At 44.4% G+C, this 27,390-nt stretch overlaps 1 protein-coding gene across 3 annotated transcripts in view; it reads left to right on the forward strand.

Moving 5' to 3' along the window:
- Nucleotides 1-6,659: 6,659 nt before the first annotated feature.
- Nucleotides 6,660-27,390, forward strand: part of si:dkey-91i10.2 (uncharacterized protein LOC555224 homolog) — a 92,510-nt gene continuing 71,779 nt past the window's right edge. For 2 of the 3 annotated variants that reach the window (XM_050049427.1, XM_050049430.1), the window contains exons 1-2: nt 6,660-6,926; nt 18,516-18,579. The gene's annotated coding sequence lies outside the window, so the exon portion shown is untranslated. Of the gene's footprint in view, nt 6,927-18,515; nt 18,580-19,803; nt 19,827-27,390 lie in introns of those variants that run through there. The other variant, XM_050049429.1, reaches the window with a different exon arrangement.

A 27,390-nucleotide genomic window follows, 5' to 3' on the forward strand; every position in this document is an offset into this window, starting at 1 on the left:
AGCAATCAGAAGGTCATTTGTAATTTTAACTAGTGCTGTCTCAGTGCTATGATGCACTCTAAATCCTGACAAATCACAGATATGTAACATTTGTATGTTATTATGGAGCAGATATGTTCAAACTTTACTTTTCAATAATGATGTGATTAATGTGGAGTTATGTCAAGACACATATCCATTTGGTAATGCTTAGGAAAGATCATGTGGAAAAACAGTTTTCACATTTGGTGTCAGAAAAGCTGCTGGAAAACAGCAACAGGTGGCTACTAAATACCATGTTTAGTGCTAAAAATGCTGCTGGAAAAATAGAAACGGGTCCCTGAAAAAAGCTTTCATTTGGTGCCAGAAAAGCTGCTGGAAAAACAACAAGGGGTGGTTCAAAACACCCACATTTGGTGCCTACAATGCTGCTGGAGAAGCAGCAAAGTGGTGTCACAATATACCCATGTGTGGTGCTAAAAAAGCCGCTTGGAAAACAGCAGTATCGCTGTAAAACACCCATCTTTGGTGACAAAAGTAGCTGGAAAAAAAGTGACAGGTGGCTACAGAATACCCGCAAAAATCCACTGGAAACACAATGATGGGTCGCTACCAAACACCTATATTTGGTCCCTACAATGCTGCTGAAAAATCAGAGATCAGTTGCCACAAAACACCCATGCTCGTTGCCAGAAAATCCACCAGAAAAACAGTGACAGGTTGCTACAAAACCGTTTGTTGCCTACAATGTTGCTGGAAAAAACAGCAATGACTTGCTAAAAAACAATTGGTTTTGTTGTTTGTTGGTCCTGAACAGTGGTCTGTAGCTTAAAAGATGTCTCATCTAGGTGACATGACATCAACCATTCCTTCCGTGTCCTAATGACAAAGTCAACTCATATACGTCACGTTAGAACTGATGATATGATATGTATGAAACATGCGTAACGTATTGATAGTTTGCAGAAACGTACAATGCCAACTGTTTCTTCTGACAACCAGGCCGTTGAGTCAAGTCTCTCAAACAGATTATGTTCTGTTTCCATTGGTGTTTCATCTTCAGTTCCACTTAAGTGCGGGGTGCCACAGGGATCTTTTCTTGGCCCCATTTTGTTTTCCGTTTATATATACTTAAGGAGCATTATCAGTCATCCTATCATTGTTGTGCTGATGACACGCACATCTACTTCTCCCTAAAGCCCGGAATCGTTCACTTCCTGGGCAGTTTAATGGAGTGTGTGACTGCTGTGGAGAAATGGATGACTTTTAATTTTCTGCAGCTAAACTCAGACGAGACAGAAGTAATAATCTTTAACCCCGATCACCTGGAGCGCAAATTACACCCATTTATTGGTCCACTGGCAACTGACATAAAATCTACATCCATGAAGTGTTGTGAGCAGAGGAGGTGAACATGAGCGCAGACACTGAGCAGAGGATTCAAAGAGAAGAAGATTTATTGTGATAATTTAGAAGGTGAAGATGGTGTATGAAGTCCAGGGGATTTCTCTGGTGGGGATGATGAGGGGTGAGAAGTGGCAGAGCGTGGCAGGTGTGGAGCGAGGCGAGGGGTTTGGAGGTTTCGGGGCTGAGCGGGCAGGTGATGCAGGCAGGAGGGTGAGGCAGTGATCCGAGCACACAAGAGAGCTGAAGAAAAGTCGGCAGAAGAAACACAGCAGGATAAGTTCTCAGTGAATTAACACGAGGTCTGAGTGTGTGTGTGTGTGTGTGTGTGTGTGTGTGTGTTACCACAAGTGTTGAGACAATGATGTGGTGATGAGCAAGTGAAGAGCTGGAGGAGATACGCTGGAGCACTGATGAGCTGATGGACAGCAGGTGTGTGTGATGAGGAGATGAGGAGAACCAGGAGGACAACGTCCACACTACCTCGCTATTTAGGAGGCCAGACAAAGATTTAGCTCGTAAAAAATACCTGGATGTTCATCTGCATATGGTCACACTTCTCAAATTTGAGCCAGCATACTTTTCTTATTCTGACCCACAATCCTCTGCAGCCGACGATACGTCACATCGACTGAGCTGCAGACAGATCACAAGCTGACAGTTGTCAGGAGCTGCAGTGACGGATGAGCAGCTGAATCGACAGTAATAACTGGAATAGGAATTGTTAAAATGAACATAATGATCATAAAGATAACCGACAGCAAAAGGACACAACTATGAAAATACGATGACAGAGAAATGCAAATGGCATTTTGTTTTATCTCCACAGTAACACTAGGCAGAGGGGTCAAAGGTCAGAGCTGTATTGGTAAATGGACTGCATTGTATAGCACTTTTCTCCTGACCACTTGAAGCGCTTTTTACGCTACACAGAGTACGCAACATGTCCCAGTCACACACTGGTGGTCGAGGCTATAATACATGGAGCCACTCACACACTCACAGCAGCCATCAGGAGCAGTTTGGGGTTCAGTATCTTGCCCAAGGACACTTCAACATGCAGACTGGAGGAGCCGGGGATCAAACTGCTGATCGTCTGGCAGGGCACAGGGTGAGAATCTGAGTAAAATTCATCAACTGCAAAACAAGTGAGTGACTGTAAATGCTTCCCCTCATTTTCTGTGTGATTTTAAAGACGCCGGTGTGGTGTTGACGAAGATGGATCACTGAAGGACAAGAATCCTGTTTCAGTGATGAACAGCAGGCAGCAGGGGTTCGTTTCCATGGTTGGGAGTAAACAGTGGCCGTCCTCTGGTGATATCAGTTACTGCTGTGGTTGGAGGTGAGGGTTTGTGTTTCCAAGCAACTATCCACAAGTGAACAATATGGAGGTTTGAGCCACAACAGAGAGTTCTTAGGTTGTAAAGTAGAGAAAGAGACGACAGTCAGCTCAGTCAGGACAGACTCTGCAGCTCGTGTCTCTACAGTCAGATTTATTTATGCTCCAGTTTTATCTCTGTCTGTTGTTTGTGTTAAAGTCATTGTTTTTACAGCGTCTGCTTGTCCTGATCTCTCTGACGAAGTTATAAACTCATTAAGACCTTTAGCTTTTAAATAAAGGAAGAGAAAGAAAGTGATTCTGCTCGTTCACTATCGTCACATTAGTGAAGCCGTTTTGATGCAAATGTTGGAACAACAAAAAGTGTTTTGAGGCGAGTCCAAGTCACATCTCGAGTCTTGAGTCTGTTACAGACCAGTCGTCAGAAGAAAATGTTTGCACTGTATGTTTCTGCAAACCACAAACATGTACGTTACTAAAGTGACGTGAGCTGTTAGCTGGAGATGGACGGACGGTGGGTGGTGTAAAGGCCCTGACACACCAAGGCGTCGGTCGGCCGTCGACCAAAGTCAGGCCGTTGGTGAGCGTCTGTCGGCCTAGTTTTTGTGCTGTGTCCCGCACCATAGGCACTTTGGCGTCGGTGGCTTTTCGGCCGATTGAGCATGTTGAATCGGCAGCGGAGCTTGTCGGTGAGAGAGATCACTCTGATTGGCTGTTCAGGTTTTATTTCCTCGCCCCTGTAGCGAGTGAATCTGCCTGTAGTGAAACCGGGGCTAACCGGTGCTTCCTCCTCAGGCTCCACTTCACTCAGCTGCCCCACAGACCCGCTGCTTCTTCACACTTTAACCTGAATAACAAACCGGAGCTAGCTGGGAGCGGCTAGCGGAGCGTTAGCCGCAGCATGACCGGAGGGAAGCACAGCCAGTTAGCCTCCGCTAGTCTCTGAGCTAGCCCCGGCTCTCCGTTTGGATCCAACCGGAGCACCGAGCCCTGGTTTGTTATTCAGGTTAAAGTGGGAAGAAGCAGCGGGTTTATCGGGCAGCTGAGTGAAGTGGAGCCTGCGGAGGAAACACCGGGACCGTCTGGATGTAATAGTCCGTGGAGGTGCTGCGGTGCTCGGCTGCACAGATAGGAAACCCCTCGGCTGACAGGATGTACCACTCTCTCACTCCGCTCTCTCTCACGCAGGCGCAGAACGTACTTGCTACTTGGCCGTCGGATGTAGTCCATGTAGTGTGTTCAAATGAAACTGACACAGGGCGACGTGAGGCGACGTAGACGACGCAACAGTTGGCTTTCGTCGCCGCTAGTTCTTTGATGTCGGTTTGGTGTGTCTGCACCTTAACACCTCGGCGAGTCACCTGTTCGAGACCAACAACAAACCGGTTGTGTTTTAGTGACTCATTGCTGTATTTCCAGCAGACTTTGGTCACCAGACGTGGTTGTTTTTCAGCAACCTGTTGCTGTTTCCAGCGAGGATAGAGACATTAAAATCAGCTGGGTTTAGCAAGACGTCGCTGAGTTTTCTAATGCTATGAAAAGCAGGTTTTCTGAGTCAAAACATGATCTTTTCCAAACCATAACCGTAAATAAAAGTGGGTTTTGTGTCTAAACCTGACCACACATTAACCACAGTGTTGTTAAAACACAAAGTTTCAACATGTCCGACATCAAGCATGTCTAAAGTCTGGCCTGAGTGACTGACTTTAAACAGGAAAATCTATCTATCTATCTATCTATCTATCTATCTATCTATCTATCTATCTATCAGAGCAGCTGGCAGACTCATCAGGTCTCAGACTGGTCTCAGTCTAGACCCACAGACCACCACCATGATGTGGACTCTCCGCCCCTCCAGCCTGAGGGCGTGCCGGGCTGAGGAGGGGGACATATGGGCTGAGTGTGTTCACAGCCAGCCTTTTTCATCTGAGCCAATCAGGAGCAGAGTGGGAGCGTTTGTCCTATGCTTGGTGCTGCCTTCATGGCAGTCGGAAATAGAACAACCCTCACCATCAACATCCAACAAAGCACCGTGTGGCCAAACTGTGTCATGGACCCCAAACTGTCACCTTTACAAAGACTGAACCTGCGAACTGCTCATCATGACACACGTTTAACATGACAGATATGATTTCCTACATTTCTGAACCCATCTTAAAAAGTTGTTTGATTTTTTTTCTGTTATGATGAACATATTCTGAATTAAACTGTGTGATCACATGACTTAATGTACCTGCACTGTGGATAATCCTAACAAGGTAAATACTGCATTAAGAGTCTATACTCTAAATAAAGTTCAAGATGACTGCAGGTTTAAAGGTCCAGTACGTGTGTCACATTTAGGAGGATTTAGTAGCATCTAGCTGTAATGACTGCAGATTGTGACCTGTTGAAACTTCTCCCGGTTATAATTCCTTCAGTGTTTATTGCTGCTAACCACGGTGCAAATAAAAACAGCCACCTGAAATCAGATTGCCGCTGTCAGGGCCACACAGAACCCCACTAATAAATTTATTCATTTTAACAACAAACAGACTAAGAAGCAGTTTCTACGCAAGAGCCATTACTGCACTAAACACTGTTTGACTGGCGCTGTGTTTTTATGAGACTGTTTTTACACTGGTTGCTGTCTGAATGTTGTGCAATGTTATTTATTATTTATTTTTACTGTGCACTTTTTATGTCTTTTACTGCATTCTTTTATACTTTTATTCTTGTGTTTTTATCATACCTTTTAAATGGCACTTAAGGAGGACTGCACCTTACAGTTTCGTTGTACTTGTTGCAATAAAGACATTCTTCTTCTTCTTCTTAATTGGAATTCTTCTTCTGGAATTTCTCAATTATGGGATCAATAATGGTGTATCTTATCTTATCTTATCTTATCTTATCTTATCTTATCTTATCTTATCTTATCTTATCTTAATAGCTTGTAATGGGACTTATTGAATATCTTGGATAAGACATCTCGTGTCTTGTTTTCCAGGCAGTGTGCATTTCTTGTTTTGCTGTTGGAAAACTGTTTGGAAGTAATAAACATCGAATGACAAAAATAAAGACACCAAAAACACCTGACACGTAATTTTCCATATTTGTTATTATGTAAATCACAAATGACACAACTGCCACGATAACATCAGGCTGTGAGGTGAAGGAGGAAGCAACACAATCACCAGAATAAATGCTGCAAACCACAGATACATGTGTATATTACTACAAAGCAGATATGTTGAAACTCTTCGTGTACTATGTGTGGTTTGATTTAGGTACAATGTCACATGGTTATAGTGAGGAAAAGATGGTGTTTTGCCTGATGAAACCCAGTTCTGGTTGCAGGAAATACCAGCAGGAAATGCAGTAAAAAACAACCACTTTACAGGGCACTATCTCTGGTAGTGACACAGCGACAGATCACCAAAAAACCCTCATGTTTGGTGGCTAAATCCTGCTGAAGACGCAGAGTTGACTCAGCTCACACACCAAGTCACTTTAGAAACGTTGATGATGTATGACACATGCAAATGTAATGTAGCTGTGATTTGCAGAAACGTACAACATTTTCTTCTGGTGTCTAGCAGTGCTAACACATCCTGTCAGTGCAGATCAATATTTAGTGCTTTTCCACTGAAATACATTCTTCTCTCTGTCCTTTGTATATTTTGTCAAATAAAATTTTAGACTGTGGAGAGATTTATAGAGTCCAGACTCAGAGGTGACCCCTCTTTTAATATTAAATCTATATGTATTTATAAATAGTTAAATAGATGTTTACTGTCTTCTCTGCTGTTTCTCGTTATAATAATTTATTAATTGGAGTTATCTATAAAAATTTGTCTTCTCTAGTCACAGTCTCTGCTACAAGACGTGTTCCCAATGTAAAACTGTAAGTGTTGATTTTCCGAGCAGCCCCTGAAGGCAGCACAGTTCCCAAGGAGAACCCCGCACAGGAACAGAGCTGCTGTATCCGGGATCCTCCGGTGAAATCCCTCCGAGCAGCACGAGGGACGGACAGAGGAGGAAGCACCGAGCCGCCGGTGTGAGGTCTGGTGTCGTTGCCGTTACTGTCCGGTGTGCACGGCTCCCGGTGTCCGTTAGTCCATCAGATGCCTCAATGTGAGGACTCATCAAGCTGCTGGGGAGCCACACACACACACACACACACACACACACACACACGCACACACGGATGGAGCTGAAACTCTGAGTGAGTATCTGAATGATACAGATGATGCTGTGATGTGAATATAGAGACAGGAAATGAAACCTGGGTCATTTCCTCTGTGTTTGACCTGAAGGGTTCCTGCAGGGACTATGTGTGTGTGTATGTGTGTGTGTGTGTGTGTGTGTGTGATTATAGACTGACTCTGATGATATTTGCATGTTCTCATCTTCATCATCTTCATCATCATCATCATCAGCATCCATTGTTTATTTAGGGAAAACTGTGTCTGAGCATGAACCTGTGTTACAGCAGTGATTTAAGTACCTGTTGTGACTTGTTCCTTTTATTTGGGGTGAAAAAGTAAAAGCTAATTTACGGAGCTCTGAACTGATCTGAGGAGTTTCAAGGGTTAAAAATTCCTGAGTGTGATGAGAGATGGATTTGAGGAGTGAGGTAGCAGGTTATCTGTCCTCACAGTGCCTTAAAAACAAAACGACCTGTCACCCTGCAGCTGTCACAGTTTCACTTCATGTCACTGCTCCTGATGTTTGAATAATAGAAAAGAAGGTGGAGTTTGTGTCGACATCATTTATTTTACTGTTAAATCAACAAGTTTTGAGTTTCTTTGACTGAAATGTATAAAGCTGATTTCACCTGATCAGTTTGCAGCCAGTAAACACACCATCACTGTGCTGTTAACATCGTGTTGGGGCTCAGTGGGCGGAGTTTCCCAGCATGCTGTGAGATGATGTGTTCAAATGTGCTGTAACTCACAGATGTTACCCATCACACAGTGTTTAATGTGTCTGTATGTCTCAGTGGTTCTGATGGGTCACAGCTGATGTTGTGATAAAAGACATTCGGCACCGTGAGCTTAGTTGTTTTCACAGTTAGTGACGTCCCACCTGTGTGGGTATCAAAATGTGTTTTGTCTGTTCCTTCAGTGCAATGCATTGTGGGATTTATACTGTGCACTACACGTTTGGACAGCACTACAACACGGTGAAGTCAGCAAACAAAATGGCAACCGCACGAACGTTTGTCTGGACGGCCGATGAGGTGGAGTTGCTACAGTAAATCTACACTGATGGGGAAGTGTTGGTACATTCAACAGGCTGAGCAGCACAAGCAGAGCTCGGGAGTCCGCCATTGTTGTTGTGATGGTCGACTTTCTCGCGCATGCAGTGACTGAAACCGTAATGCACATGTGCGAAAAGTCTCCGTTTTCAGAGGAACTGCATATTGCAAGTTTCCATGACAACAGAGACAGTGCTGTTTCCAAAAAATTGCACTCTGGAACCCGTTTTCAAAACGTCGCGTTTTCAGGCACCCAAAACGCCGCTGTCGTGTAAACGATCGGCCAAAACGCAACTGAAGTTTACCGTTTACAGTTGAAATCGTTGTCGTATAAACAGGACCTCAGAAACAAACTCACCAGTTGACTGAAACACTGAATAAACAGTTTCACATTGCAAATGTTTTTCCAACGCTGCTCCTCACACACAGAGGGGCTGCTAACTATGGTGGCTGATGCGAAAACGTGACTGTCTCTATCTAGAGTCAGTGTGTGGTTTGCCCACTCTGGGCTCCTGTAGAAACATGGCGGTGCAGCCAATGAGGACCTGCTCTCTGTGTAGATATAAGTGTCTCATTTTAAGGTATTATTACAGACACTGAACAGTGTTTCATGTCTCCATCTGCGGGGGGCTGTCACCATGAGAGTCTGTATGTATCAGATATTAGCAAAAAATCCAGTATCATGGATCCCTAATTGATATACACTGCAACTTCTATGAGTCCTGCATCAAGGATGTTTTGTCGACCACTGTTTTAAAGCTTGACACTGAACCTTCAGTCTCAGCTTCAGGCACAAACAGCCCTTAAAGAGCTCCAAAAAATGGAAATATTGGACATTTACACTTGTGCTGCGAGAGGTTGTGTGACATGAGTGAAAGCTTCAGGAAGTGGGATTGTTTTATTAAAGTCACATTTATGTAAATGTGACTTTAATGAAATGATTTGAAATGGAAAAAAGCAGCAAATCATCTCATTTGAGAAACTCTGATGAGCAAATATTTGATATTGGAGTCATTAAAAATGACCCAAGTGATTATCTGAGTATCCAAGTTGCTCTTGATTGAATTAATTTTGATTCTCTAATCAAATAATGGTCTCAGACTGATCAGAGTCGGCCCTAATAGTTAGCTTTGTGTAGCGCGAGGCTGCGGCTGCAGCAGAAATGACTCTAAATAAGTTAACGTCATTACCTGAATCAAAGCAGGGAAACAGCTGTTGGGGTGAACTCGCCTCACCTCTGCAGCCTGGACGCTGTCCTCTCTGCAGGACTGTGACTGTGCGTCAGCTGAGGAGACTTCTGTCTGTCGATGTGCTTGATACTCAGGACAGGAGAGGGTGAGACCACGCAGCAGCTGAAAGATTACTGTCTTTATTTCCTGTGAAGCCATTTAGTAAATGAAACAGAGGCAGTGCTGTTGTCCCTCTGGGAGCCCTGTTGTCTCCCTGTTGTCTCCCTGGAGTCCTGTAGTAACACATTTTCGGGGATGCCTGGGCTGTGGTGGGCAGGTGCACCCGGGCTGCGACTGGAAACGCCCCCGGGGCTGATGGGAATGTTGGCTGACGTCCAGACTGCAATCAGATAATGTTAATGAATACGGTAAAATTGTGTTATTTGCATCAGCAGCAGTTTCTTCAGTTTTCCAGGAACGGAAAATCCTCTGGACGACTGCACATAAATAGTTGATGAAACCTGAATTAGTGTGTGTTTTTTTCCCCAGGATGAGAGTCACATGACTGGAAAACCATTTGGATTGTCATGGGTGCTCTCACAAAGTCATTCCCCACAGGACGTGTGTTAGTGCGCACTGAAACATGTTCCTGCTTTGCCTGCAGAGTGTTCAGTGTGTGTGTGTGTGTGTGTGTGTGTGTGTGTGTGTGTGTGTGGTTTAGGCAGAAACGACTGTATCATAAAGAAGAATCAGTTTCTTGACTTATGGATCAGTTTTGCTCATAAACACTAGTTGTTGTCCCCTCGATCATGTGTGGAGGAATTTCATGAAGGCCACTCGTCTTGTCTCTCTGTTATTTCAAATATCAGTATGTTGGAATGTGATGCGTTCACTGACAAGATATTTCATACTGTTTTCTGGGATATCTGGGAATCGCCAACAGGCCTGTATAACTACCTTAGCAACCCGGTCTCACTCCATGGTCTCACTTCTGGTGTCAGACACTGACGAAAAAAGCTGTCTTTTCACGTCGGCATGATACTCAGCTGGTTGCCATTCTTGTTTAATGGCGTCCGGCAGTGTCAGAGGGAAACACGGTGGGACAGCAATAAAAGTTAAGGCAGCGGAAGTCTGAGTAGGCAAGTGGGAGGGGTGATGGATGGGTCCAACAACCAACTTTCACCCAGGAGGCCGGTCTCACTCCCTGTAAGATTGTAAAGCCAAACCCTGTTCTGTTTTTTCTAAACCCAACCACGTGTGTGTGTCGGCTAAACGTAACCACGTGTGTGTGTCGGCTAAACGTAACCACGTGTGTAACCACGTGTGTGTGTCGGCTAAACGTAACCACGTGTGTGTGTTGGCTAAACATAACCACGTTTGTGTGTAGGCTAAACGTAACCATGTGTGTGTGTAGGCTAAACGTAACCACACCTGTGTGTTTTGGCTAAACGTAACCACGTGTGTGTGTGTAGGCTAAACGTAACCATGTGTGTGTGTAGGCTAAATGTAACCACGTGTGTGTGTTGGCTAAACGTAACCACGTGTGTGTGTTGGCTAAACGTAACCACGCCTGTGTGTTGGCTAAACGTAACCACACCTGTGTGTGTAGGCTAAACGTAACCACGTGTGTGTGTGTGTAGGCTAAACGTAACCACGTGTGTGTGTGTGTAGGCTAAACGTAACCACGTGTGTGTGTCGGCTAAACGTAACCACGTGTGTGTGTTGGCTAAACGTAACCACGCCTGTGTGTTGGCTAAACGTAACCACGCCTGTGTGTTGGCTAAACGTAACAACGTGTGTGTGTTGGCTAAACGTAACCACACCTGTGTGTGTCGGCTAAACGTAACCACGTGTGTGTGTCGGCTAAACGCAACCATGTGTGTGTGTGTGTCGGCTAAACGCAACCATGTGTGTGTGTGTCGGCTAAACGCAACATGTGTGTGTGTGTCGGCTAAATGCAATTTTTATCGGGGCTGTGGCCAAAACTTTCTAAGAAGCATGATGTCATGTTGGAGAATTTAAACTCAAGACCTCTGTATTTCTTCTTGGCTGCAGCCCTGCGTGAGTCATCTCACCTGGTAGAAAGACATAATGCAGAAATGAGTGTAGTGGCACTTTAAGGCTTTTATCTTTCACTGTGTGTTTGAATGTAACGAACGGACTGATGCTGAGCTCAGTGAGAGAAAACACAGCGTAGAGTCTCAGAGAGTTTCCTGCTCAGCGCTGCTCCGTCTACATGGACCCAATCAGAGAGGTGATGTGATTAAAGGTCACAGTCGGACCTGCAGACTCTCCCAGCTTCCTGCTAGCTACACACACACACACACACACACACACACACACACACACACACACAGCCACCTTCAGTAAACAGGAGTCGATTTAACGAGACAGGTCGATCTGTCAGGCTAAGCCAGCAGAAATGCATGGTGGGTACATTCAGGCCCTGCGGGGCTCTGATGCTGATGTGTAGACCTGCGACAGCCATCTTTATGGACTGTTTTTTTCTGGAGCAACATCAGCTCTGCCTGATGAGCATAATTACCTTTCATTACCTTGGTTTTTTTTTTAGTCCCTTGACTTCCAGTCACTTCGATCCTAAACAGATACTTCACTGATTTTCAACCAGGTCTGTGTGAGCACGGTGTGGAGAGTGTGTGCAGATGAACCGTGTTCAGGCTCCCGGAGCTCCGCGCCCATCTGCCAGAGTGTCCCTTTAAGTATCAGTCATTACTGTGGTCATTAAAGGATTAAGGTTTTATGAGCAGTTTTTTTTTTACACAGTTTACTAATGAAAAGAGAAGAACACCTCCTCACCACAGTGTGAGCTTCAGTGTGGTTGAAAACTGTGTCACCGGCTCAGGGCGGTCTCTCATGACATGACGCATTTATATTCTGATTATAAGTCCACGTAAACACATCTTATAGACAATGGATAAATGATTTTAAGCAGCCCTATCTTGTATGACTCCACCAGTTTCAGCAGTTTTTATTGACCTGAGTCCTCTGAGGGTTCAAACCTCGTCCTGTCTTCAGTCATTTAGAACTCAGACATCTAAAAAGTGTGTTTAACATCTCAGACTGCAGCTTTGTTTGATGTTCTGTTCGCATGCAATGAAACAAACATTTTAAAAATGTTATAAAGCAGAACAGAGTCAAGATGACAGTTCGTAAAAACTCCTCTCCTCTGGTCTTGATGTCAGTCAGAAGGCACTCAGCCTCCTCAGCTGTGACGAGAGGAATGTCACCTTGACTCAAGAACACACAGATTACACTTGTATCAAGAAAGTAAAATTTTAAAAATGTGTCCTGAATGATACGCTCACTGAAAGAGACGCCAGTCACCAGAGGAAAATGTTGGTATTGTCTGTTTTTGCATATTTCATATGTATCATATCATCATTTCTAAAGTGACGTAGTGTGTAATGCTGGCTGCTCTGTCACTGAGGTGTGACGCCTGCCAAGCTGCAGAAAGCTGCAGACCACTGTTAGCGACCAACAAACAACAAAACCAGCTGTTTTATAGCGAGTCATCGCTGCGTCTTCTCGCGGCCTTGTAGCTGCCAGAATATTGCCACAAAAAGCGGTTTCTTTTTTATTGCGACATCATTGCATTTCCTGCTGGGACAGTTCCACTGAAGCAGTTGTGCTTTACTGAGACATCTCCGTGTGTCCTACCTGCATAATGCCACAAAAAAGTGATTGTTTCCAGGATAGTTCCATGAGACGCTGCTGTTTTTTACTAAGACTTCACTACATTTGCTGCTGGGAAAATGCCACAAAATGCATTTGTTTTTTACCGAGACACTGCTGTGTTTCCTGCTAGAATAATGCCACAAAAAAGCTATTTTTCCTGCTGGGAAAATGCAGCGAAATGCGGTTGTTTCCTGCTGGGAAAGTGCAATGAAAAGTGTTTTTTTTTACAGAGATATCACTGCATTTGCCACGATAGCTCCATGAAATGCAGTTGTTTTTTTTGGAGACATTGCTGTATGTCCTGCCTGCATAATGCCATGAAATGTGTTTGTTTTTTCCTAAGACACTGCTGCATTTGCTGCTGTGTTTTCTGCTGAATAGTTCCACGTAAAGCGCTTGTCATTTACTGAGACATCAATGTGTGTCCTGCTGGGATATTGCTCCCAAACTAACCCTTAGTTTGTGTTTCTTGTGCCTAAACCTAATCACGTGTTAAAATCAGCCTTGTTGAAACAGTAAGGTTCAGTGTCTCTGCTACATAACAACATATAAAGCTAACGTATCTGTGGTTTGCAGAAACGTACAGGGTCACCATTCATGCTGATTGTGTTGGACACAGACTGAAGTAAGAACAATGAATAGAAACAAGAAGAGAACAAAGCAGTAAGCTTCTTAACGATGATAATGGGAGTGTGTTCGAGGCAGCAAATGGAACCTCTGACATGAAACCTGTCGTCCCCTGAGGACCTCCTTTTGTTCCTGTGTCCTGCCTGCAGGATAAACTGTAACACATCCCCTCACGTCCTGTTAGAACATCAGTCACAGCTGCACGCACGGCCACATGAAGGCAGCATGACCGACGTTGTGTGTGTGTGTGTGAGACCTGTCCTCCCCCTTTTTACAAACCAACACAATCAACAAAGGCCACTGTGGGTGGATGACAGTGTGGAGTCCCTATCCCAATTATGGACAACCACTAATTACCAGCGGAGTAATTAAGAATCAGGCAGCTGTGGCAACGATAAGCAGCTTCTGGGAGAACACGGAGAAAAACTGCTGCTGGAGGTGAAACTGTTAATTATGGCCTTTTTATTCTGCGTGCACACACACACCCTCCAGATCTCAGAGACACAGTGATTAGACCAAACAGTTGTGATTGATGCAGAGCCGTCTGGATCATACAGAGCTGTTTACTGTGTCTTCACTGAGGGGAGAGTGAAGGCTGGAGTGAGGAAGAGGCAGAGCAGAGAGCACGAAGGTCAGCTGATAAAATGCTAATACCAGCGCTTAGCATCCATGCTCTGTCAGTCTGACAAGGCTGGCTGGGCTGGGCGGCTCAGAGATCTCTCTTCAAATGAACACACACACACACACACACACACACACACACACACACACACACACACACACACACACACACACACACACACTCTGTGAAGGACGTGGACAGTGTATCAGACTCCACAAACAAACACAGACCATGAGTTTCTGAACCTTGGGGCTGACGTGTCTCACAGTTGATATGCAGATGAGTCACTGGAGGTTTATCAGCGTCACTTTGATATTTGGTTGATATCATCAGTTTGGAATGTGTCCTTATAGACACAACATTCAGCAGATACAGATTTTGCATATTTTATAATTAAATCATTAAGTTGCTGTCAGGCCTGTTTGGTTTTGGTGTAGTTTATTGTCAAGGCGCGGCCGTGGCTCAGGAGGTAGAGCAGGTCGTCCACTAGTCTGACGATCCCCTGCTCCTCTAGTCTGCATGTTGACGTGTCCTTGGGCAAGATACTGAGTCCCAAAGTGCTCCTGATGGCTGCTCCATCAGTGTGTGAGTGTGTGTGAATGGTTACTGAGTTGCAGGTGGCACCATGTATGATAGCTTCAGCCACGAGTGTGTGTGAATGGGTGAATGTGACTTGTAGTGTAAAAGCTCTTTGAGTGGTCAGAAGACTAGAAAGGCACAATACAAGTGTGTCTGAGCTGTGCTCAGAGGCAGAAAGTAACTTAGTACATTTACTGTACTATACTTAAAGGGATACTTGAGTATTTTCAACCATGTTTTTTGGGAAGACAAGTTTTTAAAAATGGTCCAGTGGTGAGTGAGACTGGCTGCAAGATAATCCCTGCAGGCAACTGAGTCAGTGTACGTCCGCTAAAACTGTTCTGACAGGCTCAGATTGGTATTATAAGTGTGTGATAACTTACTTAAAGGATCCCTACAGAGACAGACCAAAAAAAATATTATTTAAAAATCAGAAACAGCCCCAAAATCACCATCTGCAAACCCACCAGACTCCATTGAAATAAACATTTCAGCCTGTATGGAGCCAGTGTATTTTCATATCTAACTGGATGTGTGTTTGTTTTGGCGCTGTGTTGATGATCTTCATAACTTCCTCCTGGATGCACGATGCTACTACCTGATCCCAACCTCACCTACATGACGTGCCAGAACGTCCCCACCACAGCAGTATAAGAATAAGATAATAAATCCAGGCAGAGGGCGGAGTCTCTGCAGAGAAATACACAGCCTCACGCTGACAGTGGGTCATAAGTGATGATTGAGACTGATTACAGCTGCAGGAGTCTGTACTTTGTTTATTTGCATACTAAACCTTTAAATGGGTGAAGTTAACTCAACCTCTACAGGCTGCAGCATCAAAAATACTACTTTCAGCTTTGGAAAAAAGGCTCATTTGTCATGTGAAACTTCTTTAATTAGTGTTTTTAAGGTGTTCATCACCTGCTCTGTTTGTGATGGAGAGGAGGAGACCTCTGTGGATAATTCAGCTCCTGGTAAAAACCTCCTGAACATTTAACCCTGAAGGAATTCTAACTGGGAGGAGTTTCAGTCGTTTGCAATCTGCAGTCCTCACTGTTAAATCTGACACACTGGACCTTTGAAATTAAGATCAGAGGCTAAAATATGCTGAGTAACCTGGTGGAAACTCTGTCACTGTCACTGATCGTCTCTTCTCTGCAGCTGAAGTTGTTTCTTGCATTAAATTGTCAAACATCCAACATTTGTAACAGTCTAACTGAGAAACTCGTCTGTTTTAGTGTTTAACCTGCTCAGAGGATTCATTTCTAATGTGTGTGTGTAACCTCCTCTAATGTGGCCTCCATCCAATAATACTATAATCTGGATTAACCTGCATAATCCCTCAGGTTCATTAGTCTGGGTGTATTAGCATACAGTAACACAATAGCTGTAATTGTGCCTTGTGATTTGTAATGTAGTGGCAGCTGTAAAGGGTTCAGGTGTAAAGTTTAAAGCACAGTGTGAGCAGAGTGTCTCTCAGGTTAAGAATATAAGTAAAGACGTTAATGTGACCTGACGTGTTTACTGCTCGCTGCGTCCCTCATAACTCACCTGCAAGCTTTGCTCTGAGTCGTGATGTGTTCAGCGACTGTGAGGCAGGTTGTTACTTTGAAGTTACCTCAGCAAACATCGGCAGCAGTTTCCTGTCAGCTCAGTCATTTTTAAAAAACCTGGCTGAGCCTGTGGCGAGGTAAAAGCTCCCTCAATGCGTGACCTCTGCTCCACGCATCATCAGGTGTAACCATGAGTGGAGCTGAAGTCGAGGCTCCAGCTGTTCTCACTCTCCACATCCAACCCTTCTCCTTCACTAACAACCATTTGTAACCCTGCTCTCATTTTCTGCACCTCTCCTTTTCTTCTTCTCTCTCTGCGCTACATGCTCTGATGTTCCCGTCTGTCCACACCTTCATTTATCTCGCCACCATTCATCCCTTCTTTCTATTTTCCACACAAAGGGAAAAAAAAGGCTCAGCTGGAGATGAATCTGGGCAGACGTCCCAGCTACACACATGTCACATGTAACACATTTTACTAATGATTATAGAGACAGACTGATTTGCTGTGTGGTTTATACAGAGGTGAAACATTTGTGTTGCTTTAAAGAGTCTTTGCAGAGTGATGCAAATTAATTATCAGGACTGTTTTATTGGCAATAATGAATTTACAAGATTTTTATATAAACGTGACGAAGCACGTTTATTCGTCAGGTATGATTAGATGTGACGAACAGACGTGCCTTCACCTGCATCCGTCTGTCTGGATATCTACACTGTTCCTCAGAGCTGGGCGACACCCAAATCTGGAAAAGGAAAACAAAGCAGAAAAAAAAGTCATATCCAGTTTATTCATATAGCTCATTAAAAAACAACCACAGTTGACCAAAGTCAACACAACTTGAAAGAATGGCACGCAAATATGCAACAGTCTGAGATTTTCACCGCATGATAACCACCTCAGAAAGTATGGTTGTTTCATGGTATGGCTGTATCCATGTTAGTCACAGTGACACTTAAAGTAATAAAAACAGGAGTTTTTTTGGTTTAACATTTGCTTTACCACTAAAATTGAATCTTGAAACCATTTTTTAAAATAAATATATGTGTAAAAATTCTGTGATTCGAGGCTCTTGCTAACGTTAGCTACATAAATATGAACCTGAAGCTGCAGCTGTGAGTCTTTGGCTCCAGTTAGCAGAAGGCTAAACTGTTAGCATCATGTTGTCTCCATGTCTGAAACTCTTCACTGATACTGACACGTGTTTTATTTAGTTTATTGTCAGACTCTCTTTCAGACTCTGTTTGATCAGTCCGTCTCTTTGTTGGGTTGCTCTGCAGTGGAGACAGTTGTTGGCAATGCTGGAACAGCAACTTTCTCTGCAGGATTCTCCTCCATTCAATCAGAGTTTCACTCAAGAGACATGTGCACATGCATCTGTGTTTGTAGAACAGCCAATAGGAACATTGGCATCTCTCTGAAATGATCTGTGATTGGCCAGAGTCTCCTGGACATTTTAAAGCCTAAAAAATTGCCCACCCCAGCTTTAATTTAGTCCCTAGAAAATTTATGTCAAATTCCATCTAAAGTTCCAGACAAGTTTAAAAAAAAAAGGTGATGTCACCGCTCTTAGTTTGGTCCATGCGATGGCCTTCTGCATAAAACCAGGCTCCGCCCTCACTCCAAGCTTTTGCCCAACTCTAACCAGGAAGTGACTTCAGGAAACTCAAAGACAAAGTGAAAGGAATACTAACTTACAAAAGCAAATATCAACATGTCCAAACAGTGTAAACTAAATGTACATGCTTTATTTAGAAAACAGTGTGTTGTCACAGTGCTAATACGTTTTAGATTAAACAAACTGGTGTGTGTATAAATGTATTTAGGAGACTGCAGATGGAAGGTAACTGAACATGTGGTGATGATGAGGGTGAGACCAGCTGTTGTTGCCCCGAGAACACCATTTTGTACGGGGGCCCTGGGACAACACCTGCCTCAGCGGGTACGTCGCCATTTCATGTTGCGCTAAAATGTAACCCAACCTCATCTATGTTCTCAAGTGAAAATAGGCAACATATGACAGTTCACTTCCTCCTCAGAGAAATAATGACGTTAGCAGTGATGAAGACTTAACATAAAATTAGGTACAAAACTGGGTGATAAACATTTTCCATCTTTCTCAGTTGATGTCTTCAAACTATAGTCTTCAGTTTTTGGTGCTCAGTCTTAATTTCCTCCACACATGTACACACACACGGTTAACTAAAGCTTTTTATCCAGCGTGCATAAAACAACAGCAGAACAGGAGCTTCAGGACGTCACATCGCTCAACAGAGATGTAAAACGTTTGTTTTTCTTTTTCCTCAGGAATCAAGACTGGAGCGACATCAGGACGGCACCATCGGTCTGACAGGGCACTGATGCTTTGAAGGTAAGATTCTAGTTTTTCTGTTCACTATATTAATTTCTGCATGTCATAGTTAAACACTTCACCACAGTTATATTGTAAAACTGCAGCTCCTCCACATGTCCAAGTGTCCTTGAGCAAGATACTGAACCCCAAATTGCTCCTGATGGCTGTTCCATAGGTGTGTGAGTGTCTTAAAGTTGTGTAACAGGTGGCACCATGTATGGTCGCCTCAGCCAACAGTGTGTGAGTGAATGTGACGCAAAGTGTAACAAGTGCTTTGAGTGGTTGGAAGACTAGAAAGGTGCTACACAAGTGCAGGTCCAACGGCCATTTGATAACTATCACAGCATGATCTCATTTATTTATGTAAAGACATTCACTAAAACACTAAGAATCAGCTGGTAAGAAAAGCCTCTCTGACACGTTTGGTTTTCACCTGATCTTTTCTCGATGAAACTGCAACACAGCGAGTTATCTGTTGGAGATTCAGACTGGAGCTTTTTCTTAATCTCGTCTGACAACAAGAACCACTCACAGAATCCCTCCCATTGGCTGCCCCTGAAGCAATTAACCATTAGTGCCTGCTCCGCAAAAAACAAACGAAAAAAAAGAAACCCCCAGAAAAACAAAAATAGCATCTGACTGAGTGGATTTTTGCCTGAGAGCATTTTTTCTCAGAGAACCAGCAGCCACACAGCGAGGTATTTTTCTCGCAGATTTCTCATCCATAAAGTGAAGCCGTGGCATTTTACCGGCAAAATATATTTCTCTCAGAGGAGATTGCTCCCTGTGTGTGTGTGTGTGTGTGTGTGTGTGTGTGTGTTTGTGTGATGTGAAGCCCGATGCAGAATGTTAATGAGACTGAAAGCCTCTGTGCGCCTCCAACTGACAGTTTGACAGCTTCTGCGTGTGTGTGTGTTGGTGTGTGTACATGTGTTGATGTCCACAGCCTTCCTTTAGACGATCAGGATTCAGGTCAGAGCATATTTCCACCAGTAGGAAGGATAATCCTGAAGCAGCTGAATCGGCGTGTTGAGTAAAGAGGTTTGGTTAGTTGATCGGCAGTGTCCCAGAGGAAACTGTCTGGTTGGAGAGGCTGAAGAGCCTGAACTCACCGTGTCTGCTTCGCCTTCAGCGCTTTGGTAAAATGTGGATTAATCTGCTGGTCTGCACATCCTCCCTCCTCCCCCCGCTCCTCTGTCTGTCTCCTCTGCTGACTCTCTCCTCCATAAAGTGCTGAAACAGCTCTATTACCTGGAGATGCTCTGGTAAAGGTCTTTCCTCTCTTTTTATTCTGTCATATATATTCTGTATTTTTTAGTTGTTTTTGTACAAATCAAGGGTCTAAAGATGGTTGAAAGGAAGTGTTGTATGTCGCAATATATCTGAGACAAATGTGGAATTTTGGGCTACAAACGAAAAGTCTTTACTGGAAATGTTCTCTTGGTCTTTGACTTTGTTTACCTTGGAAACTGTGGTGGTCAGCGTTTTCTTGCAGCAGGAAATTCAAGCCAGTGTATGATTGCATGCACCTAACCCTGCTGTCCATCCCCGTGAGTGGTGGTGGCTCCATGTGGATTATTCTGGCTGTGTGAGGCAGTGCACCATGGGTCAGTGCCTGGCAACGCTTGCTGGCGAGCTCTCCTCCCAGGTCTGGTTCCTGGTGTCCCTCCTCCGAGAAAAGTGCAACGTCTCCTGTTTTGCTGATTCTTATAAATCGCTCTGAAGCTGCTTTCACCTCGCCGCGCAGTAACCGACCTGCAACAGCGTTTCCCCAAAAAGCAAAGCATTTTAAAAGCTGCTGCTAAGATGTGGTTACAGCTGTGTGTGTTGTAGCATAAATGAGACTTAAAATAAGAGGCTCAGACGTGGAGTTGCACATTTTAGGGTCTTTTAATCTCCAGAGAAGCCAAAGAATTGGTACATCATGACAATTTTGTAATTTTCTTGTTTATGCTACAATGTGTTAATCCTGTCGATCATCATTTTGTCCTCCATCTTGTAAATCAGGATGTAGACTTTAGGATTATGCCGTATACCTACAAAGTAATCCACCTGGAATGTGTGCTTGCACTCATTTGATTAGCCAACACTAGCCCTTTTTAAACAGGAATTGTGCAAATTTGCAGGAAAGCCCAATCAGTCTTTTTTCAGCATTGGCAGTATAAAAACAAAATCGGGGAGTGCAGCAAAATGCCGCCTACCTACTTTTGTTTATACAGAATGTGCCTTTTTCGGGGCAATGGGGGGCGTGAGCAAGTAACAAAACGTGTAGCTCAGCGTGTGACGTAAACAGTGACGTGGGAGGGAAGCCGCGGCTGGTCAGTCCTTCGGCGATTCTCTCGTAAGTCGGCCCGTTCTTCACCGTCCCCGTCATCTGACGGTTAATGGCCTCTTCGTTTGCGAGGACAAGGAGGGCGCGCAATTCCTTGTCTCCCCAGTTGCTCATCTTTACAGTGTCTGTCAGGTTTGTGTTTCCCTCTTGCTACTAGCTGCTCGCTAATTCCTGCTATCAGCTGTTTCCAGTTTATCATCAACAGCTCCTCCCACAAGTCATCAACAGTCCCTCTCGTTACAGAAGGCCGCCTCAGTCTGTTTAAACTAAAAGGGTTCCACCAATATGTCTACCCTACGAGGCGGAAAATTGGGCACCTCGGATCAACTCGCCAATCCGGCTCTGTGTGTTTAAACGCTCGCAGCTTGCCGGCACAACGGCCCAACATTCGCCAAAAATCTGGCAGTGTAAAAGGGGCTACTGTGTGTTGCCGGACACGTTGAGCCATGTTCAAAGTTTTTGTGCGACATGCATTTTTTGCCACAACCCTCTGTTTCTGCCAGATTCACAGAGTGTTGGTGTCGCTGTCGCTGTTTCAGTGCTTTTTCAGTTCACGAAAGTTAATTTTAACATTCTGGTCGCCTAAAAAAAAAGTGAGTCAGCGTTCATGGTTTTAAGACTGTTTTTTACTGTCTGAAATTCTCATTATCACAATAAACCATATCTGTACAGTCAATACACCGTGCTAACCAAGCCAAATACGGTTAGTTCTGGCTCCAAAAATCCAAGATGGCGACGGCTATAATGTCAAACCCGAGGCTTCACAGTGGCTTTGTCCATTATTTTATATGATCTCATTGAAATGAATGAGGGGCTGCATTTTTTCATACAGTGCTGATGTTAAACCTCCAAATATAAGAACACACTCCCTCTCCAGCTTGGTTTACAGGTTGTTTCGTCCGTGCAATTAAACCTCCTTTCCTTAAAATGAAATGTTTCTTTTCACTTTTTGCTCATGTAAATAAACAGCAGCTTTCCCCACAGCGTCTTCACCGCCCTCTGTTTGTATTTATTTAACAGTAGAAGCTCCTTTTTCTGGCGACAGCTTCACTGCTGGCTGTGCCTTTTCATCCACAGATAGCCCAAGGTCTCCTCTAATGGCTTTCCAACGTGCCGTTATTCAAAGGGCGGCGACCTTGTTGGTTTCCTGCTCCTTCCTTGGACTCTCAGTTATGTCATCTTCATCTTGCATAATGTTACGCTGCAGTACAGTATCATTGAGATTCAAACAGCCTTACCCAGCGTCTGAATATTCTGCATTATAATAGCTCTCAGCCGGCCCCCTCTATTCATGTGTAAATGCTGATGTTTCTGAAGTACGCCCAAGCTTCCGACTGTTACTATCAAGACTGGCTGAATTTTGATGGCTAATGTGTTTCTATTCCTGCCTCCCACGCAGCACGGTCTGTAGGAGCTGCCGCCTTTTGGGAAAAGAGGAACGACGTTGATTTCAGAGGCTAATCTTGCTTCGATTGAATGTGATCCAGGCGGTGTTGCCAGTACATCCAGTCCAGTGCTCCATCTGCAGATATGTTGCACTGAGGCATCGGCGTGTCAGCAACCCTGTGTTTACTGTATCTACTGAGGCGATTAATTTAGGCTGAATATTAAGAGAGGCGTCCATTTGGCAGACGAGTGAAGCCCAGCCGTGTTTCTGCAGAGCTGTAGATTTACTTGGCAATTTCCTATTTGGCTCTTACCTGTTCAGATGCATGCTGGTACCTCTTGGCACCCCGTGCTGTTATGTGGTACCATCAGATGAGATGGAGCTGTTTAACTTTGTGAAGAAAGAGCACCTTTTTTATTTACCTGTCGTCATGATTCAGTCAGATACATGTTGGCATTACCTTTCTGCAAACCACAGATATGTCACATTTGGACATTATTATGGAGCAGATACGTTGAAACTAAACGTTTCTTTGTTTCAAGAACACTGTGGTTCACATGTGGTTAGGTTTAAGCTAAAAAAACACTGTTATGGTTAGGAAAATATCATATTTTGGCTGAAAATACCCGTTTTGGTGGCACAATCCAGGCTGGAAATGCAGCAGTGTTTCAGGAGAAAAGCAACCAGTTGTCATGGCTCTATCCTTGAAGAAAACTAAGTAATGTCTTGTTAAAAAAACAGCCACCTTTGGTTGGTAAATAGCTGCTGGAAAAACGGCAGTTTGTTGGTCTTGAACAGTGCAGCTTGGCAGGTGTCTCACCTAGGTGACACATGATCCACCCTCCCCTCCACCACAGCTCAGATACTACATCACATCAGAAATGTTGATACGATACATATGAAACGTACACATGAATCCGTGGTTTGCAGAAACGTACAATGTCAACATGTTCTGTTGGCTGTTCAGCTGAGGAGCCAGTTCAGTGTGTATATTGTAATATTTCTGTCAGAGATGATGATTAAAAGCAACATTAGCGACCGGCAGAATAATCCTGCACCACATCAGTCGCTCTAACCAGATCTGTGGTGTCATCTGGAGGAGAGCAATCAGGGCAGGCTGATGAGAGAGGCATGTAGATGGAGTCGAAGCGATCGGGCTCAGAGAGGAGCTGTATGGTTCGCCGTGCAGACGGATAGATGGACAGGAAAATTGGATTTCAAGGCTTCCCATTAGGACGGCGGGTTCATTCAGTGTGCAGTGCAGCTGCAGGCATGCTGATTATGACAGCAGCCTCCCATCTGCACACAGGGCTTTAAATCAGCCAATACAGGGCTCAGGAGGGAGTGTGTGTGTGTGTGTGTGTGTGTGTACACACATACTGTACGCTCACCTACTCATTCACAAACACGGCACAGAATATGGGTCATGGAGGTTTCTTTACGTAACGTGTGACGTGTTGGTGCCACTTTAGTAGGGTTCTGCGTTGGCCTCTCTCCTATCAGACCTGTGGAGAGCGGATGGAAAATTAAATAATGGATGAGGTTAATGGGTCGTTATGATTACGTGTGGCCCTGTTTTCCATTTATTCTCCCTTTTCCAGACGGGTCACCTGTTCCAGTGCGCCGCCTGGTCCAATCAATAAAAACACACAAACACTGGCAGCTGATTTGGCTGCTGCTGAGGTTAGCACATCGGCCTGCACACATCAGCCTGCACACATCAGCCTGCACACATCAGCCTGCACACATCAGCCTGCACACATCGGCCTGCACACATCAGCCTACACACATCGGCCTGCACACATCAGCCCAGTTACAAACACAAGCCTGGCCTTTGTTGTTGCTAAGTTGAATATCTTTGTAACTGTTGGTTGGAAAAAAACAAGACGTCACCTTGTCATCTGGGAAAATGTAAAGTCTCCATTTCATAAATTAAACCTATAATTGAAAACAGTAACTGTTAGATGAATTGATAAGACGACCACGATGATGTGAGTATATCTAGGATACTGTAAGCCCAGAGATGTGTGTTGTGCACACTCATACCTTCACACGTCATGAGTGAATGAAGCAGCAGTTTCTGCTGAGGAATGTGGGGCATGTCCCCCGCCGCCTGCCGTCCCTTCAGTGTGTTCACAGAACTATCCTACTGTAACAACAGAGAGTGTAGAAGAAGAGTTGACAGCCACAGCAGCATCTCTGTAAGACTCAGGGGTGTTGAATACAGCTTTAGATTAACATTTAGAGGCTCATGGCAGCGTCAAGAGTTCTGCTGGATAATTAAATGAAAAGTCAAATGATCAGCAAAGAGATGAATGCTCATTCTGCAAGAAATATTAATATCATTAAATTTCATGGTGATCCATCCAGTAGCTGCTGAGACATTTTAATCAAAATCATTAATGTCAACCTCACAAGAGGAAAACTGAGGGAAACACCAAAGTCTTCAGGATTCATTTGAGAACCAAGAACCTTCAACAACATACACACGTGGTTACGTTTAGCCGACACACACGTGGTTACGTTTAGCCGACACACACACGTGGTTACGTTTAGCCAACACACACTCGTGGTTACGTTTAGCCAACACACACTCGTGGTTACGTTTAGCCAACACACACACGTGGTTGGGTTTAGGAAAAAAGAACAGGGTTTGGCTTTACAATCTTACAGGAAGCAAAAGTTGGTGGTTGTTGGACCATCCACCACCCCTCCAACCCACCCTACCTAGGCTTCTGCCCCTTTAAGTTTCGTTGTTGCATCGTTGTTTTTCACCCTGGCGCCACCTGGTGCTGTTAAACAATGATGGCGACCGGCTATGTATCATACCGACGTGAAAGGAGGGGTTGTCCGTTGATGTCTGACGCTGACAGTCACTGACCAAGTGGCGGTTTCTGGCGGCTTCGGAGCGAAACTGGGTCTGCTTTACACCTGACACTGTCATTCTTTGGGTCAATGCACCGAGGCCCCAAACTGCTACAGATTTAATATGTTTAGATGCTTTTCTTTTAGGCGTCATAATATGACACATATACTGTACATCTTTTACATTTGTTTTATCCTGAAAAATAAAAAATAGATTTTTGTTCTCACCCGCTGCTCTCCTGCGTGGAGTTCAATTTTACTTGTCATTTTATACATAAACATATTTTTACCTGTTACACAGCTTTTTGTGGATTACCCTTTGGGTACCTGACCCGGTGCAGGACTCTGGGACGTGCATATGAGCAGTCTCATGCACTGTTGAGTAGCACGCACAGGCATGCTACTGGGTCGTGCATTGGCATGATTGTACTGTTTGGGAAGTACTGAGCAAACAACTGGAGAGATGCGACTTGGATTATCCTGCATGGGCTTTGTGGCAGTTTGTGAGGAAATGTTTGAGAGAGTTTTGTTGTGGTTGTTTTTAAATGTGGTGCCCATTCATGAAGAGTATTTGTCTTTCTTGGATTCTTCGTTCAGCGTAGAGTCGTGTGAGGAAAACAGTTTTCTTTACGAATTCATGTCAATAGGGTGAATAACTGACATACAACTGGTCATTTTGTGGGTGAAGTATTCTCTTAATATTACTTGTGTAATGTTCCAAACAAGATGGGCAATGTAATGCTTGTGATGTGACCTCTGCACCGTGGGTGATGTATCGGCATAAAAGGGGAATAATAGCACAGAACATGTAGCTCTCACTGTGAACAGACTCACGCAGGTTTACCTTAAATGCCGGCAGACAAAGACCCAGTTAGTGATTTAAATATAGTTCAGTGTGTCAAGCCTGTGGCAGTTTCCTGTATGTGTGTCACTGTGTTCCTTTGTGCATTGTGCCCTCCATCAACCTCCACCCAGCCACCCATCACTCTATTGATTGTCAGTCATCAAAGGACGGCGCTGTGCCCCACAATGCCCCTGTGGTTGCCAAGCAATCAAGCGCCACATAAACACACTGGCAAAGGACAATATTTACGACGTCCTGTATTAATGCAGTCCTCCCCCCACGACGTGTAAAGCTCGCCAAGGGGGTCAACAACAATGCATTGTTGGTCCCCAGGAGAGCTAACAGTGAGAGCCATTGTGCAGCAGTGAGGCCAGTGTGATGTGAACACACACTCTTATCAGGCCTCCTGTGTGTGGCTGTAATAACGTGGACTAATGATATGACTGAAGCTGGTCCTGTCTTTACTTCCTGCTGTTCAGGAGAGCCCTCCATGCTTCACGCTCTCTGGCTCTCAGGGTTACTTACTCTACACTAAAAGCTGGCTCACCCTCCTCCATCTCCTCGTGCGGCTCCTCCCCTGAGTCATGGAAGCGGTGCTAAATTTAGCGAGCCTCAGAAAGTTATGGTGTGGCAAGTTGTTATTGAGTTTGCCCCCCACAAATGTGTCTCACTCTGTGGCTCCCTCGACTTCTCTCAGTAAAAGGCTCGTCCGTGACTCACCAACGGCAGAGCGAGTGCGCTATGAATTATTGAACCAATGGAGGAGCCCTCATAAATTATCTAACCGTGTGTCGCCCGGCGGAGCGGGGCACTGAATACATCTCATCTCGAACCCTCGGTGTCAGTACCGCCCAGATCTCAGTATGGGTCTGATGACAGAACAGGGTCGAGCTGGACATTAACACACACACACACACACACACACACACACACATAAACCCACAGTAAAGGCTTCTCTTTATTGGCTTCTGCAGGAACAAACCAGAAATGACAAGAACACAGTCTGCACAAGCCACAGCACATCACATCAGGACATCCACCCAGAAACAGTCTACATACTTATTATGACCATGAATAATGTGACAAGCAGGGCTGCCAGGTGGGAAATAATAAACTTTAATACCAGAGGATTAAAACCATCATATTTCAGCAACATTTTCGCAGGTGAGTCAGAACCAGGAGAACAAACAGAACCACGAACATGCCGAGACACAAACGTTCACTTGGACTCAAGAATGAACTTCTCTCTGTGGTTGACATGTGGCTAGGTTTGGGTTCAGAAACAGCTTGGTTATGGATGGTTAGGAAAAGATAATGTTTTGGTCTACAGGTGTCTCGCCTATAGGTGACATGCCATCCACCATCCCCTCCAAAATCCACCTGGTTATGGTTTGGGAAAGA

This window comes from Epinephelus moara, chromosome 7, assembly GCF_006386435.1.
Source record: "Epinephelus moara isolate mb chromosome 7, YSFRI_EMoa_1.0, whole genome shotgun sequence".
Classification (NCBI taxonomy): Eukaryota; Metazoa; Chordata; class Actinopteri; order Perciformes; family Serranidae; genus Epinephelus; species Epinephelus moara.